We start from the raw sequence: 19,095 nt of genomic DNA, 5'->3' as shown, positions 1-19,095 counted from the left end.
GGAGTCAAAGGAGATTATTTTGGAGCTTTAAGTTTTAATATATTCCCTGCTGGGTTTCAGACTTGCACAAGGCATGTATCCCCTTTCTTTTGGCTGATTTCTCCCTTTTGAAATGGCAGTATTTACCCAATGTCTATACCCCCACTGTATCTTCAAAGTACCTAACTTGTTTTTTATTTTGTAAGATCATAGGTGGAAGGGTCTATCCTTGTCTCTTGAGACTTTGGACTATGGACTTTAGAGCTAATGCCAGAATGAGATACATTTTAGGGGGACAACTGGGGAGGCATAATTGTATTTTGAAGTGTGAGAGGGATGTGAGATTTGGGAGGGGAAGAAGGCAGAATGATTTGTTTTGGGTCTTTGTCCCTGACCAAATCCAATGTCAAATTGTAATCCCCAATGTTGAAGGTGGGGCTTAGTAGGAAGTGATAGGATCATGGGGGTGAGTTTCCCCTTCGGTCCTGTTCTTGTGATAGTGAGTGAATTATTGCTAGATCTGGTTGTTTAAAAGTGTGTGGCACCTATCCTCTCTTTATCCTGCTCTGGTCATGTAAAACATTCCTGCTTCCCCTTCATTTTTGCCATAATTTTAAGTTTCCTGAGGCTTCCCCCACCGTGCTTCCTGTAGAGCCTGTGAAACTGTGAGCCAAGTAAACCTCTTTTCTTTATAAATTAACAAGACTCAGGTGTCTCTTAATAGCAGTGCAAGAATGGACTGATACAAATACCATTTATAATAGTGTTAAAAATAATAAAATAAATATTTGGGAATATACTTAATCATGGAAGTGAAAGATCTGCATGAAGAAATCTATGAGACATTGATGAAAGAAACCAAAATCAAAACAAATAAATGGAAAAGTATCACATGTTCATGAACTGGAAGCATTGGTATCATTAAATTACTACTCAAAGCCATCTACAGATTTAATGGACTCTTTATCAAAATTGTAATGACATTTTCACAAAATCACAAAAAACAAATAAAAAATTAGTACAAAATCACAAAAGACTGTATATAACCAACATAAACTTTGGAAAAAGACCACACAAAAACTCATAACCATGTAAGGTAATGGATGTGTTAACTAATGTGATTGCACTAATAATTTCATAATGTATTAAATTATATTTCAAATTTTTATGTTATATATCATATATATGCAATTTTTATATATCAATTATACCCCAGTAAAGCTGAAAAATAAATAAACAAATAAGTTTTTAAGAATTATTAAAAAATTTCATCTTGTTTTTCAGAAAGTGAATTTTCAGAAAGTGAATACTTGAAGGTCAAAAAGTTATGTTAGCTAATATAAGAAGGGTAATTGGCTTAATCTAAATTTATCAAAATATACAACTTTTTCCATTTTGCTGAATATGATATTATATTTTAATTATAAATACCATATCAATATAAAATTATTGCAATTTGTCCAATTAATCATATACTAATGTGAAATATTTAAATCCCAGTATTGAGTGGCTGTTAGATTTTTTTCCAATTTTATTAATTATTCCCAATGAAATTGCTTCCCTTTATCCATTATTCCATGAATTCCACTTCCACACTGACTCTAGAACATTGGCTAATGTAGTGCATTTGGATTTGTCCTCATACAATATTTCCATAAGTCCTCTAAGCTTCAACAATCCCAAGTCTAAAGACTGTGGTATAGAAAGAGACCCTGTCATCCCAACTGTCACAGCTGAGTCCAGCCTCCAGTAGATCTGCCAACTGACTATAGAAGCACAAGTGAGACCTAATGATTCCAGGCAATTTCAGGAGTACCGATCAAGCATTTCACAGAATTGTGAGAAAGACATATTTCTTTTAAGACATTAAGGTTTTTTGTTGCTCTGCTATGCAACAATAGATAAAGGATGCAAGGTCTTCTCGATATCATTGAGGTTCTATACATCAATCATCTTTACAAAGACAAAAACTGAAATGTCAGTTTTTTAAAGTAACAGATACTGAGGGAGAAAAAATGCTGCAACCTATGTTTATCTAAATGCAGAGTCCAAATTATTCTTAGAAAAGTGTATTTGTAAATGTCAAAGTAGGTTTATTTTTATCTTGTAGAATATAAACATCTAATCTGTCCTTATAAAAATGCTTCTTAAAAAAATTCTATGGTACTAAATTAACATGTTTTTGACATGTCGTTTATAGTATAATTTCAGCACACATATTTAGAATACTCTGTAGAAAGTCAATCATGAATAAGGTATGTAAATATGAACAGAAGTTTTTGGTGTTAAAAACTCTACTCAGAAAAATACATTATAAAACGAATTTTGATTGTACTGTATATTTTGTTTTACCTGTTTCACTTATTTATTAAATGCCTCATATTTGCCAGTCACTAAATTCTACATTAAAACATGAAGTTGAATAAGAAATGTCCTCAACTTGCAAATAGCCTGCAGATATGTAAAATAACAATTAAAATAAAAGGTTGTTACATGGATGACAAATGGGTTATCACAGGAAATGGGTTTTCACAGGATATGGGTTTCACAGGAAAAAGACATCAAGATGAGATTTAAAGATAAATTGGCTGATCTTTCAAGGAGCCGGAAGAATTGTACAACTGCAACTGGGAGTAAAAGAATATGGTATGCTTGAGAAAATATTTTGAAATCTCACAAGAAAGTTCAATAATTTTAATTGTTTAATAACAAATGATGTTATGTTAATGGTTACTTTTTTTATCTGTGTTCTTATTCCTATGGTAGCTCCACTGATGATTAGGTGACTGGACCAAGTCACTACAACAAGGATAGACTCATTTCTGATATTAACACTGGTTCCTTGACAGGAAATTAAATGAGATAATGACTGCAAAACAATTTGGAAAGCTGTAAAGTACCATAAAAATTGAACATTTGAATTTCTATTATTTTTCTTTATTTTGTTAACCATAAGTGCTTAAACATATATGATAGCATTTGTAAAATCATGTTAACTATATCTTGACATTTAAACCATCAGTGTTGATTTTATAGGTAAAAGTTGGCTAGAAAGGCCTTATTGTTTGAGTGTGCCAGTAATCTAAAGGTAAAACTAATAAAAAGAAACCCATTTATGCAGCTCTATTTTCTCCTTCACCAAATCTCAATGTTACAGCTATTACAAGCAGAAAATAAATCATTCTTAAATTTAACTTTTTAAAATTTTGTATTGCATTAAAATGTTTTAAGAATTCTAACTCAACATTTTTTTCAGGCTTTCAATAATGATATGCCTGTTATTTAGAGAAAAATGATTTGCTACATGAATGTGATAGGCAATGTGACTTACAGTTTTTTAAAATGAGAGAAGCACAAATAAAAACATAGTTGCTTCAAATCAATTTGAAAGTAAATTATATTTGTAATTTGGCTTTTAGCAAGCAGGTTTGTTCTAACTATGTTTAACTGATTTTAAAATGATGATATTGTTATCTCCAAAAAGTATAATCTAAATATCCACTTAAATTTATGAGCATTAGATATGACATTGATCATAATATCTCACTTCAGCTTTTGTACTGCCTTTAAAAGGATATAATATACCTAGTCATATTTCCTTGTGTGGACCTTTGAAATGTGTGCTAAATATGAACATAAGTTAATATTGGTGCTGTCACTTATTTTTGCCTCCAGGGTTCTACTGCCATTCCAGAGACTCTGAAGACTTTTTGTCTCTAAAAAGAAGAAGAAGAAGAAAGCTTCAGGTAACCTTGATTTAATCTACTTAGCTCAGCGAAAAAACAATAAAGAAATTCTCACCTGCCAGCAATTATTTCTCAAATTCCCACTCTAATAAGAAGGATTATAAACATTAAATGGTCCCCTAGGAGTGTTCAGCTAGAGCACTTTGGAACATAGCAGGTCGATCTCATCTAGTTCTATCACCCTCCATTATAAACTTTGTCAGCGTAGCTCCAAAAATACATCGGAATACATTTTCACCTTTCCGAGGGCTGCATTGTAGAAATGCTCACCACTGTGCTAGCCCCAGTGCATTATTTTTATCCCTTTTGCATCTACAATTTCTTTCTCTACTAATTACACCTCACAGATCAGACTATACCAGAGTCCAAAACTTGGGAAAACCAGAAGAATATAGTTGATCCATGCCATTTAATGTGTGCACACAGTTCTGTTTCAGCTACATTGTCTGACTTTACCAGTATTTCATACTGTTTGGAATATCCATTTCTTTTTATTCTTCCCTGTTTGTGTTACTAAAAGATTCAATTGAATTGCAAACATATTATAATAAGAAATATATAAAATTGTTGTCTATTAACAAACCAATCTGAATTTGCCTAACAAGTAAGACACTGTAGAGAATAAAGAAGTGTAGGAAATAATTGCACATGTACATTAGTACACACATATATACCAATATCAAATTGCAACTAGAAGATAGAAAGATGGAGGAATTCCCCAAAAATATTTTGATACATTTCAATAGCAATTTTAATGCTATTAGGTAACAATTGTCAAGAGTTGGCTGTCTTTATTTTAATGAATGTTTTACCCTGAATTGTAGTTTGGGTGATATTAAGTGTAATGTGTAAAGTCCTGATTTACCCTTGTTTGAATTTGTCTGAGTGAAGTTTGCTTGTTTTATTTTTCCTTCATTGAGTCACTTTTGTTTTTTGAGATGTCCCTATTGGAAACAGTGCACAGCTGGACTTTTTGTAAGGCTATACTTTGATGATCTGAGGTTTAGCCAATTTTACTCTGTTATTACATTCGAAATTCTTGCTGTGTTTTCTGTAATTGTTTCTTTTTAATATGTTATACATTGCTTTCTTTATGTAATATGCTAATATGTTGATTTTGTAATGGAGTACTGAGAGAGGGAAAAAGAAGAGGTGTTAAACGTCTTGGCTATAGGGCTTAATTTTGGTCTAAGACATAATATCATCAATAATATAGGTTTTCTAAAAAATATGCATGGCAATGTAAGTTTGACTGCACATTTTTAACATATTTAATTGTTGAGATATAATAACAATACATTTACAGAAATCTGATAATAATCAGGAAAACAAGAAATCATCTATTTGCTAAAATTTATGGTAGTTTACCCAATGTTGTTCCTTTGCACATTTTCTTTCTTTGAGACTGAGTCTCACTCTGTTGCCCAGGCTGTAGTGGCACAATCTCAGCTCACTGCAACGTCTGCCTCCTGGGTTCAATGATTCTAGTGCCTCAGCCTCCCGAGTAGTTGGAATTTAAGGCGTAGGCCACCACTCCCAGTTAATTTTTGTATTTTTAGTACAGTCGGGGCTTCACCATGTTGGCCAGGCTGGTCTCGAACTCTTAATCTCAAATGATCCACCCGCCTCACCCTCCCAAAATGCTGGAATTACAGACGTGCACCACGATGCCCAGCCCCTTTGCACATTTTGCCACATCTAACTGAGTTACAATGTTGCTTCAAGCAAACTGATTTCTGGAACCAAAGGAATAGTCACAGAGCCTCATCACTACTCACTGTCTCTTCTAAGATATGAGGGACTATGCAGAGGGCAGAATGAAAGTAAAGTAAAATTTCCTATGTTATGAGAAAACGCCAAAAACCTAAAAATGCTGAGATACACACTGAACCATCAAAAAAGTTCATCATGAACAATTCGGAGTAGCAAAGAGTAAAATTTAAAACATACTCTCTGATTTAATTCACTAAATAATTTCAGGTAGCTGAATTATCTATTACTAATTTTCAATTTACATTGTGAATTGAAGTGTATATACAGTGTTATTTTACCAAAGTATTTGTGAAATTTAAAAAGGTGACTGTGCATTGTGTATAAAAATGTTCTCTAATTTATAATATGTACTAATAATTTAGTAGTTATTTCTATCTGATTATTAGGAAAAGTATCAGTGTGCTAACACCAGAAATAACCCAGACTATTATTCATTTCAAATAAACTATTATTTTGATAGCAATAAAGAAATGTTCATTATTCAGAAGTTTAGGTTTCATCTTTTAAAACACAAAACACATAAAATATGATGTTTTTAAACACATATCCTACCTTTCATATTATGCTCCATGCATTTATATAGGAAATTCACCATTGGTTTCTGATTCTTTATATTATAGTATGTGTTAACATTCAGAATGACTACAAATTTAGTTTGATTACTATGTTAAAGAATATAGGGAAATGTTTCTAAGAAGTGGAATGACATTTAATGTCCGTGGTACTGATTGCTCAAATGATGCAGCTAGAATACTTTCTACAGAAGAAATAACTATTTTCTTTCTCTAATAGAAAAGAAATTATTGTTAATATCAATAATATTTTTATATCATTAATAATTTTCTAAATAAAACTATTCTAAAGTTTTATTTAGAACTACTCTAAGAACTAACTTTAAGAAGTTAAACTTAGTTTGTTTAGAACAGTTTTATTTTAAAAACTATTCTAAAGTTTTATTATATATATGTTATGTATATGCATATCTAAGAATTTTTAGGCTAATTCTCTTTAGGTGGTTATCAATAAACATGGGAAATTTAGTCTGAGAAAATATTATTAATGAAAACAAAACCTCAGGAATAACAGGATTATTGAAGATTACTAACAGGACTATTAATAATGAAGAAGGATTATTAAGAAGACTTCTGAGAAACATCATGTTATGAGGTCAAATGTATAATTTCCATATTTCTATCTCATCAGGTCAGTGCAAAAATTATCACAGTTTTTGCCATTGAAAACTTTTAATGGCAAAAGCTTTTAATGAGAAACACCATGATATCATTTGCACCAACCTAATAGATAGCAACTGAAATGACTAACAATACTGATGTGAACAGACATAAATAAATACATAAATAAGTAAACGAACAAACAAACCTGGCTAAATGGTTGAAACTAGGGAGAGTAATGCCCAGAGCCTTAAACTGAGATGGTGAAGTACAGTCTGTCCATTAGGGAGTCCAATGAAGTACTGAGGATCAATGTCCCAGTTCTCAGTCCCATGCAAGTGGATAAGTGCCACGTGGGGTCAGAGGAGGAGAAGATGAAAGAACTAGCCCATTCCCCTGGTTCCTACGAGGAGACCAAACCATGGGAGGTCTAGGGATCACTGAATAAACTGATGTTGAGTCAGCCTTTTCAAACACATGTAATCTTGTTCCTAAAATCATAATAATGTAGTCATTTCAAAAATACCTTTGTAAGACTGCAGATTCTGTGTGTAGATTTTCTTGACACAATAGCCGATTTCACTTTCTTGACTCACTGGCAATTGAAACAAAACATGTCAATCCTCACCACATTGACACCTGAAGATGATGGCAGGTTGAAAAAAAGCAAATGCAAAAAGCTAGTGTCTAGCACTGAGTTGTTTTGTTTGTTTTGCTTTGTTTTTAACTCTGAGGAAATAATTTATAAGAACTAAATTTTCTAAACCCCTCAGAATCTTATCCAAGATGCTTTGACCTTTAACTGGAAATATATGTTTGCATGATCCAGCCATCTAATGTATTTTTACATTGTTCGTGGAATAATGTATTGTAAACATAATTCAGTAGAAACAATTCTATGTAAGTGTGCATAAGTGGACTCTAATATACAATGTAGCAGAGCATGATTTACTCTCTGAAGCAACTCAATCAGCAGGATATGCACCAAATCTTGCCACTTAGGCACTTCAAATGCTAAGATTGAAATTTCCATCATAATGTTTGTTAATTAGTATGAGAGGTGTTAGGGAAATTTACAGAAATAAATGGTATTCAAATATGTGATTTGGAGAAAGCCCATGCATGAACGAAGGAAAAATATCAGGCAAGATCAGTAACTAATACTTTTGAATTTGCACGTCAAATGCAGAGCTCTGTTGGTTTATGAGTCCTCTGTCTTCTGACTCAGTTGGTTTTGTACCAAGATTATATTGCAGTTGCTTTTCATGGGAAGTACTTGTTGAGAATGGATGGATATGTACCACTCCCCCAAGTGCTTCCAACATTTTAAGACATTAATATCGAATAAAAATCCTACAGAATGTTAAGCAGCTAAGTTGTCTCAAGTCTGTTTGTGACACATATCTAAGAACAGATTTGTTTTAGCCCTAACTAGTTGAGCAATTAGGGAGAACAAGTGGTAACTAAACCAGACTGTTCTGCGTTTTTCTTAAGAAGTAAACATACACTGGAAACATTCACATACACATGTACACACACACACACCTCTCAGCAGATATCTGGGAAAACTTCCTGAAACATAAAAGACAGAACACAAAGCATAGCACAGACAAAATAGATAAAGATCATAGTAAGTGACAAAATAACTGCTAAATTAACTAATGTAAATTTTATGTAAATTACATACATATATAATTTGCTATGCATGTTCTCATTGAACAAGAATTCTGAATTAAGAGATTAACCAACATTTCTAAGGTAATTAAAATGAAAATGCTGGCAGCGTAAAAGTAAGATTATTGTGTATGTTTTTCTTTCAAATCACTTCACCACTGGTAACAGATCCAAATCTCATGGCATGAGGTGTGAGCTCATAACCCATGATGAAATCCACCCAGCTTTAGCTGCGGTGATTGGTTCAGAGAAGAACATAACTGTAAAGCGTAGGCTACAAAAAACCTTCCTTGGATCTGTTCTTTCAGGAACTGGCAGTGCAATGCCTCCTTTCATTTCATTTCATTTCCGAAGTTCCATGGACATGAGCCTAGAACCATTCGTGTTTATGGATTCAATCTCATCTGAGCAGCTGGTCTAAGAGATTCAAGCCAAAAGGCAGAGAGAAACACATACAAAAGAAAGAGAAAGTCTCAACAATATTCAAATTTTATGAACCGCTAAAGCCAGCTCTACTCTTTGTACAATTCAATCGCAGAAATGTATACAAGCCCTAACGTTCCTTCAGTTGGTGTATGGGGGTTCTGTTATTCAGGAACTTCACCAAGATAAGCAGGAAGAGGGGCTGTTATCAATGACAAGCCATAAAATGGAAAAAAGGGCTGAGTCGCAGGGGCTGGGAAACAAGGGCTGCCTATCCCTCAGAAGCTCAGGCAGTGTTATGTGTTAAATTGTATTCCGCCCAAGAATTTACATCCTTCACTTACTCAATCAGGAATTGAGACGTCAAAGTCAAATTGCCTAATAGGGCAATTTTCCTAGGTCTAATGTAAGGGATCAGATTTTCCATACAAATCAGAAGTCCTAACCCCTAAGACCTCATAATGTAAACTTATTTGAAAATGAGATTATTGCAGATGTAATATTTACTTAACATGAGGTCCTAAGGACGGACCCTCATCCAATATTACTGGCACCCTTATAAGAAGGGAAGATTTGGACATAGATGTACATAGAATGAAGACTATCTGAAAAAATAGAGGAAGATGGCCATCTCCAAGCCAAGGAGAGCAGTCTGGAGCAGAGCCTTCCTCCACAGACATTAGAAAAATGAAACCTTGATGACACCTAGCCTCCAGAACCATGAGGTAATACATTCTTGCTGTTTATGCCACCTAGTTTGTGGTAATTTGTTAAGGCAGACCCAGAAAACGAATACAGATTCTAACAATCCAGGTTCTGAGACCGTAACCAGGTATTAAAATACTCTTGTAGTATCCCAGTATTTGAACATTGCATACACGAGACTTTTTTTTTTTTTGAGACGTAGTTTTGCTCTTGTTGCCCAGGATGGAGTGCAGTGGCGTGATCTTGGCTCACTGCAACCTCCATCTCCTTGGTCCAAGTGATTATCCTGCCTCAGCCTCCCAAGTAGCTGGGGTGATGGGCGCCTGCCACCACACCCAGCGAATTTTTGTATTTTTAGTAGAGACAGTGTTTCACCATATCGGCCAGGCTGGTCTTGAACTCCTGACCTCAGGTGATCTGCCCGCCTTAGCCTTCCAAAGTGCTGGGATTACAGGTGTGAGCCACCATGCCCGACCACACTGAGACTTTTTGAAAGACTTTGAAATTGAAGGGGGTTACTTTCTTTCTGCTTTAAGTAAAAAGTCTGCAAGTTAGAAACAAGTTGAAATAAAATGGGGCTTATCTACAAAGAAAAGTACAAAACAAGGCAGATCTCCAACACTGTTGAAGGAGGACATTTTCGTTTGTAATATGCAGAGCCAAGGAGAAAAGGCCAGTTAATAACAAGAACAGAATCTACAAATACTGGGTTAGTTTTGATTAGAAGTTGTTGACTTTGGAGGTTTTCTGCAACTGCTTGTTAGCCAGTGAAGTTGACATTCAGTCAATTGATAATTTAAAGTTCTTAGACTGCCAGAGAAAAATCTTAAAATTTTTCAGCAATTGAGGAAATCCCCAGTCTCCTTCACCCACTCGACTGGGAACTGAGAAACCAAAGACTGTCAACCCTAATGGGGCAATTTTCCCAGAGCTAATGTAAGGGATCATAATTGTAAAGTTAGCACGTACAAATCAAAAACCAAACCCGGGATGGTTATTTTATTTGTTTGTTTGCTTGATTGCTTGCTTGATTTTTGAGACAGAGGCCTCATCATGTTGCCCAGGCTGTTATTGAACTCTTGGCCTCAATTGGTCCTCGGCCTCAGTCTCCTGGGTAACTGGGATTACAGGCTTGAGCCACCATGCCCGGCCATGTTCAATCTGAATAATTTCAAGTATTCAAGTAATGAAAAGCCTCAAGTGAAGAAAAGAGAGGGCTAGGACATTGTATACAGTTTCCCAGGTTTTTCTTTATCACATCAGACATACTCTACAGCCAAGGATCATGTATACAATCCCTAATAAGGTATGTGGGTTAGTGGTTCAACTAGCAGATAACATTTGTGTTATAAAGTTATTTTATACCCAGATAATCACTTATGTTTTGTTAAAACTGCCTTTGCAAAGATAATGACAGTGAGAGAAATCTAACATGGCTGACTCCATCTTGCTCCTGGCTCACAGTCAGGCTGTCTTCATTCATTCTTGGGTGTAGGTGAAGCTAACCGTGGGAGGAATTTATTTATATTTTAACTTTGAAGCAAGAATGGTAATAATTCCTCCTTAAAAGGGATCCCCTCCTTGCTTGGAGGCTGAAGTTGACTTCGTAAAACTAATGAAAGACTCCAAGATGAGGATTATGGGAAAGGTCTGAATTCCGCTAAAATGTAGACAAAGTTTCTATAATCCCTTACTGCTCAGGAGTACTGTGGCTAGAGGTTACATTTATAACTTTGCCAATTGTTTGTATAGATAGCAATGCTAGTGTAGAACCTAAGATTGGTCTTTTGACATGTATGTCAGACCTGCACTTCTGACTCATAACTGGTCCTGCGATCCCTACCCAGAGGCTGATTCAGTGCATAAGGACGGTTTTCCACACCCCTATGATTGCATCCTCAACCAACCAGCAGCACCCATTTCCTAGTCCCTGGCCCACCATATTATCCTTGAAAAACCCTAACCTCTGATCCTTCAGGGAGACTGATTTGAGTAATAACTCTGTCTCTCATGTAGTTGGCCTCATGTTAATTAAACTCTTTACTGCAATATTATGGTCTCAGTGAATTGGTTTTATTATCACATGAAAGTAGATTATACATGATTGGGCTCAAATTTGTCTCGAATACGTAAGTAAGTAATGTAAAGTGGCACAAATGATCATGGCCACTACTCCTACTACCTTCTCTTTTCTCTCTTAGACCACACTTAGGGCCTCATGGGGAGTTCTTTATGACCAGTTGATTGAGAAAGTGAAAACTAAAGCCCGATTCATGGATGGTTCTGCATGACATACAGGCACCATGGAAACTTGTGTGGACAGTTGTAGCATAACAGATCTTTTCTGGGACATTCCTGAAGGATAGTGGTGAAAAAAACTTCTTCCAGTGGCAGAACTTAAAGCAATAAACCAGATTTTCACTTTTATCTATGAGGAGAAATAGACAGAGGTAAGAATATAATATGATTTATAATATGAATGGTTTGGTGGAATGGTCAGGTATTTGAGGGAATACAATTGGATATTGGTGACAATGAGATCTAGGAAAAATGTATATGGGTAGGCCTCCCTGAATAGGCAAAGAGTTTGAAGATAGCTCTAACCCATGTTAATGATCACTAAAGGCAACCTCAGCAGAAAATTATCTTGTTAATCAAGTCAATATAATGACCTGCCATTTCCCCAGTCAGCCTTTCTCTAGCCTGTCTCCTTTCATTGCCCAATGGTCCCATGAAGGAAGTGACTTTGGTGGCAGGGATAGAGGTTATGAATGGGGTCAACAACATGGACTTCTCCTCACTAAAGCTGACTTTGCTACAGCCACTGCTTGTGTTCCTTCTGCTATCAGCAAAGATCAACACTGAGTTCTTAACATGACACTATTCATTGGATTGGTGCCCCTTGTGGCATATTGATTATATTAGATCATTTCCACCATGGAAAGGGCAGTTCTTTGTTCTCAGTGGAATACACATTCTTGTTATTAGTTTACTTTCCATGAATGCAATGCCTCAGCCAATATAACCATCCACGGTTTAACAAAATGCCCTATCCACTGTTGTGGTATTTGAAATAACATTGCTTCTGATCAAGAAATTCACCTTGTAACAAAAGAAGTGCAGCAATGTGTTACTAATGGTCCTTTTGCCATTTTCTCCAATATCCTGAAAGCAGCTGGCTTGAGAGAAAAGTGAAACAGCCTTCTGAAAACTCAGTGATAGCACCAGCTAAGTGGCTGCACATTGCGGGGCTGGGTAATGTCTTCCGTGATGCTGTATAATCTTTAAATCAGTGTTCGATATACGGTGCTGTTTTCCTCACAGCAGAAATTGTGAGTCCAGGAATCAAAGGGTGGAAATGGGAGTGTTTGCTTACACTAGGAGACACAGCAGTGATTCCATTGAATTGGAAGTTAAGGCAGCTGCCTGGATGCTCTGGGCTCCTTATGCATTTGAATGAACAGTCAAGGAAGAGTGTTACCATGCTTGTTGGGGTGACTGATTCTAATTACCAAGGAGATATTGGGCTGCAATGGAGGCAGGATGGAAGTAAGGAAGAGTATGTCTGGAATATAGGAAATCCCTTAGGACATCTCTTTGTACTATCATGTTATGTGATTAAAATAAATGGAAAACTCTAATAGCCCAATTTATGCAGGACAGCTAATAGCCCAGACACCTCAAGAATGAAGGTTTGGGTCACCCCTCCAGGCAAAGAGTCACAAGCAGCTGAGGTACTTGATGAGTGCAAAGGGAATAGAGAATGCAAGGTGGATACTTGATCTTAATTGAAGTTTCATTTCTTATATTTTAAAATTCACTTCTAAAATAAAAAAGAAATTCTGATAAATCGAGTAATTATCTGAAAATCATATGACTAGTACGTGGCAGATTCTGCAACGTAATCCATGATTCACAGCATGTTAAAAAAAAAAAGTAGTGACTAAATACGAAAAATTATTAAGAGGAACATATAATGCATTAGTTTACAGTGTTAGCTTCACATTAGCAATTAGACCTGGACAGTTGGAAAGTGGATGCAAAAAGTTTGCAGAAGCCATTGACGGTAGCATGATTCCCCCTGTGTCTTGTTAAATAATCAAACCATGGACTGCAACGATAGCTGAATTTAAGTGCGAGGACAAACACCAAATTAAAGAAGTCCCCTGCAGAGAGCAGAGGCAGACACCTAAATTTCACACATTGCTGAAAACATAAAAAATGCATAGCAAAGAATTTTTAGAAGAGAAATAGCAAATCACTAGGGATTGAAGTTTCCAGACTTCTAAAAGCCCACACAGTTTGCTGCCTTCTATCTTGTAGCAAGTTCCAGAGCCTCCAGGGCTTATTACACTTCCATGATTCCATAAATATAGTCTTATAGGTTAATGACTTTAAGAATAAGAAATCACTGAGCTGTATTTCTCAAACGCAAATGTATATGATGATTAGCAAGGAGGGGTTTTCATATATTTTAAACTATTCATGGAGAAAAATAAGTGGGAGAATGTTTATAGGTTCATCAGGAAAATAATGATCTGAATTCATGCTGGTAGTATTTTTCTTTTTTTATTATTTTATTTTGTTAAGTTGCAGGATACATGTGCAGGATGTGCAAATTTGTCACATAGGTAAACATGTGCCGTGGTGGTTTGTGGCACCTATCAACCCATCACCTAGGTATTAAGTCTAGCATGCATTAGCTCTTTTCCCTAATGCTTTCCCCACCTCCTACCCGCCCCACCCCCGACAGGTCCTAGCGTGTATTGTTCCCCGCCACGTGTCCATGTATTCTCACCGTTCAGCTCCTACTTATAAGTGAGAACATGTGGTGTTTGGTTTTCTGTTCCTGCATTAGTTTGCTGATGATAATGACTTCCACCTTCATCCATGTCCCTACAAAGGACATGATCTCATTACTATTTATGGCTGCATAGTATCCCATGGTATATATGTACATTTTCTTTATCCAGTCTACTATTGATGGGCATGTGAGTTGATTCCATGTCTTTGCTATTGTCAATAGTGCTGCAATGAACATAAGCATTCATATATCTTTATAATAGAATGATTTATATTCCTTTGGGTATATACCCAGTAATGGGATTACTGGGTTAAATGGTATTTCCGGTTCTACATCATTGAGGAATCACCACACTATCTTCCACAATGGTTGAACTAATTTACATTCTCACCAACAGTGTAAAAAGTATAGTAGTTTTCTTATATTAAGTAGTACCCAACTCCACAATCCAAGAACCAAACTACTTCCCTGACTTAGCAAAACCAGGTAAATTCAGGCTGTGATTATATTAGCAACATTTCCTGGTCAGTGGGTCTCCATATAACTTCAGAAAATGAAGAAGGCTAGAATTATGAAAATGGTACTCATATATGCTTGACAGTAATCTGAATCACCTGAATACAACTGTTTCTTTATTTGGTAAGTAAACATTTGCTTGCTCTGTGTCTCAGTGCTTTTCCTATGAAACAAAATCCATTATCCACATAGTGTCCACTTCATAAGAATTTTATCTTTATACCTTTAAAAAGATCTATTTCCCCTTAATGATATGCTACTAAAAAGGAATTGCGAATGCATTAATTTTAAAAGTTAGTAAGCTCTAAGAGTCATGCCTTCAAAGATTTTAAATGTGTAAACCCCTTTACATATTACAATGTTTTTATAAAGTGAGTGCAATCATATTCCCATGAAATGTCAAACTTTTCCAAGACTTTGTAGCTAATAAGAGACAAAACCAGGATTCCAAACTTGTGTAGTCTGAGTTTATAGGTTTTGCTTTTTTATCTTATGCTACTGATAATTGACATTCAATCAAAATCAAAAGTCAATAATATTGACATAATTAACTATGTAAATATTTTATTCAAAAATTAAAACTAATAATTCTATTTAGTAAACACAAATGGATATTCACAATGAAGCCTTTGTACTTTATTGAATAAAATATTTGTGCCGTTGCGACAAATCCCAAAGATGACATCTCAACTCCTAGGTTCTTGACAATAACTTAAATACCAATATTACTTTTTAGCTTGTTTGGATTTGGTAGAATAAAGAATATTTGCCACCCACAATGGTACTGATAAGACCGATGGTGAATGAACCAATGAACAATCATTTGGTTGCAGTTAATAAAACTTACTTAGACTGATTTAAATAATAATCACGTTTCATTCTGGAAAACATAAGGACATACATTCTCCAGGTTTAAAACAGAAAGTAAACCCAGCATCCAAGTTATAGAGTACTTTTGTGTCATTTTTGAAACCTGGTTTCTTAGCTCTGATTTTTTTGTATCTTTCAATTGCATGTTTATTTTCACATAGAATGAACTTTTTCTACTTTGTCATGCACATGGCAGAATATATCTGTTTCACTTATATTGTCTAAATGTCCCTGATACAAGGAATCAACAGAGACCAACCTAAATTCCAAATTACCAAGAAAGGAGTACTTTTCTTGAGTCAATGTCGACCTCTTGTGTCATCAGCTATGGTCAGGTTAAGCGGAGTCACATAGTAAAAACATGGCTTTCTGCAATCACCTATAGGAACTAGGAGAAATGGTGATTTAACCTGGAAAATATTTGGATGTTATTTACTTATTTCAAAGTACGTTCTGAAGAGCAGCTTTCAGAGGAATTTTATAATACAAATTGACAAAAATAATAGATACACTTAGGATTCTGTTTAAACTAAAATACTACCTTGTTCAGGATATACCACAGAAAATGGGTTATGTAGTGATACTTACTTAAAGACATAAATAATTTAAAAGTATTCCAGAAATATTTACTTATGTTGCTATATTATCTCCCTGTGAATAAAACCAAAAGCCTATGGAATTAGTCTAAGTGAATATTTAAGCGACAATTTGATTGTGCACTAAATTTTATCCTTGTTATATTTTAATGTACATTGTCTCACTCTCAACCAGAAATAACTAAGTCAAATGATTTCAGCCACCAAGAACAGAAGGTAAATAATTGAATCAGCATGCTGTAACATAACTGGGAGTGGCAAATATTGAATGATTCAATTTGGGACGTCATTCAGACTAAGAAAAGCATATGGATAGACCACATTAAGCCCTGCCTTCCCCAAGTTTATTGTCCTCATTCTGAAGAGTGATGTTCAAGCTATATTTCTAATTAAGTCCATTTAGAAAATGTTTTATCAATATGGTCAATTAAATAAGAGAGATAGGCAAAATTGTATAAAAAGCTCTGTCTTTCAATTTCATGTTTATTTTCCCATGGAATGAGCTTTTTTTGCTTTGTCATGCACGTGGAAGATGATATCTGTTTCACTTATATTGTCTGAATGTCCCTGATACAAAGAATCAACAGATCCATAAATAGCAAACGTTGGTATCTGATATGTTGCAGGTTTCCATCAAACATTACTGCATTTTCCTTTCCATGCAAAGGCAGGAAATCCACATGCACACTTATTTTTCTTTTTCTCAGAGTCATACAAGCACATATAAACAAGAGGTGCTGAGAAAATATTAGATCGCAAGAATAGAACCGCATGTGGTAAATATTAGAAACAATACTACGAATGCCATCTTAAAATTGTCTATTTGTTTCAGTTTAATAAAATGCAACTAGAAAGAGGAATATAGCAGGTTTCAAATGCAGTTTTTCAAACTGAAGCGTGTATGACTGAATGTTAGAACTTGAGAGAGATGAGTAGTGGCCCGCAGTATTGTTTATGCTTTTATTTTTCTGGAAACTGAAATATTTAATAATTTATTTAAACATTTAAATATAATTAAATGGATGCAACATTTGTAGCATACTGACTTAAGAATACTGTCTTTATGTCATATTTATCTACATATTTTGCACTTTACTTTTGCCTCATAGTCTTCATTTTAAAATTTTTATTTATTTTTAATTTGTAAAATATTTTAATCAAAAATAATAATTGTATATATTAGTGGTGTACATAGTAATGTTTCAATACGTATAATGGGTGATCAGATCAGGATGTTTAGCATATCGATAATCTCAAACACTTATCATTTCTTTGTGCTGGGAATATTCCATAACCTCCTTCTAGCTATTTGAATCTATGAAATACATAACTGTTAACTATAGTCATCCTATAGTGGCATAGAACACTCGAAATTAGTTCTCCAATCTAGATGTAATTTTGTATCTTTTAACAAGTCTCTCCCTACCCTCACTCTTCCCCTACCATCCTCAGCCTCTGTTCTACTTTTTACACCTAGCAGATCAACATTTTTAGCTTCTGCATGTGAGTGAGTACATGTGATGTTTAACTTCCTGGCATGGCTTATTTCACTTAACATGATGTTCCCCAATTCCATCCACTTGCCACAAATGACAGGATCTCATTTTTTTTATAGCTGAATAGTATTCCATTGTGTATATATGCCACATTTTCTGTATCCATTCATCTGTTGTTGGAAACATAGGTTGATTCTATATCTTGGCTATTGTGGATAGTGCTACAGTAAGCATGAGGATACAGATGTCTCTTCAACATAATGATTTCCTTTTCTTTGAATAAATTCCCAGTAATGGAATTGCTGGATTATATGGTAGTTCTATTTGTAGTGGTTTTGAGGACACTCCATACTATTCTTTACAGTGGCTTAGTGGCTGTGCTAGTTTACATTCTCGCCAAGGGTACATATGTCTCCTTTTCTCTGCATCTTCGAGAGCGTTTGTTAATTTAGGGTTTCTTTCCTAATATTAGCCATCCTAATTGGGGAGAGATGATACTTGTTGTGGTTTTAAGTTGCATTTCCCTGATAATTAATGATGTTGATCATTTTTTCATATATTTTTGATCACTTGTAGGTCTTCTTTAGAGAAATATCTATTAGATAATTTGCCATTTTTTAACGGATTTCTTCCTCATTTTCCTTGCTTTTTTTTTTTTTTTTTTTTTTTTACTGTTGAGATGTTTCAGTTTCTTGTATATTCTGGATATTAAGCCCCTGTTAAATGAATTCGCAAAGGTTTCCTCACATTCTGTTGATTATTTTCTTTTTTATACAGAAACTATTTTGTTTAATATAATCCCATTTGTTTATTGTTGCTTTTGATGTTTGTGCTTAAAAACTTTTCCCCAACCTCTGATCCTAAAGAATTACCCCTATTTCTTCTTCTAATCAATTTATTGTTTTGGTTCTTATGTTCAGGTTGTTGATCCATTTTGAATTGATTTTTGCATAGGGTGAGAGGTGAGGGTGTAGTTTCATTTTTCTGCATATGGACATCCAGATTTCCAGCATCATTTATTGAAGACACTGTCTTTTGCCCAAAGAGAATTCTTGGTACCGTTGTCAAAAATAAGTTGGCAATAGATAGGTGGATTAATTTCTGAGCTCTCTATTCTGTTCTATTGGTCTATGTGTCTGTTTTTATGTAAGTACTATGGTGTTCTGGTTACTAAATCTTTGTACTGTATTTAGGGGTATGGTAGTGTAATACCTCCAGCTTTTTTCTTTTTGTTTAGGATTGAAGCTAAGGAAAAATATGTCAAAACCAAATAAATCTCAGCAAACTAAACCTCTGGCATTATATAATTCCTCTTAAAACTGCTCATTTCATATTCCTCCC

General features: G+C 34.8%; 1 long non-coding RNA gene across 1 annotated transcript in view; it reads left to right on the top strand.

Moving 5' to 3' along the window:
* The window catches only part of LOC116274876, a 230,621-nt gene that overhangs the window by 101,176 nt on the left and 110,350 nt on the right, over positions 1 to 19,095 (top strand). The window contains exon 2 of the long non-coding RNA XR_004183671.1: positions 3,655 to 3,725. This is a non-coding gene — a long non-coding RNA (uncharacterized LOC116274876). The remainder of the gene's footprint in view (positions 1 to 3,654; positions 3,726 to 19,095) is intronic.

Source organism: Papio anubis, chromosome 5, assembly GCF_008728515.1.
Source record: "Papio anubis isolate 15944 chromosome 5, Panubis1.0, whole genome shotgun sequence".
NCBI lineage: Eukaryota > Metazoa > Chordata > Mammalia > Primates > Cercopithecidae > Papio > Papio anubis.
This window is presented reverse-complemented; position numbering and strand designations above follow the sequence as displayed.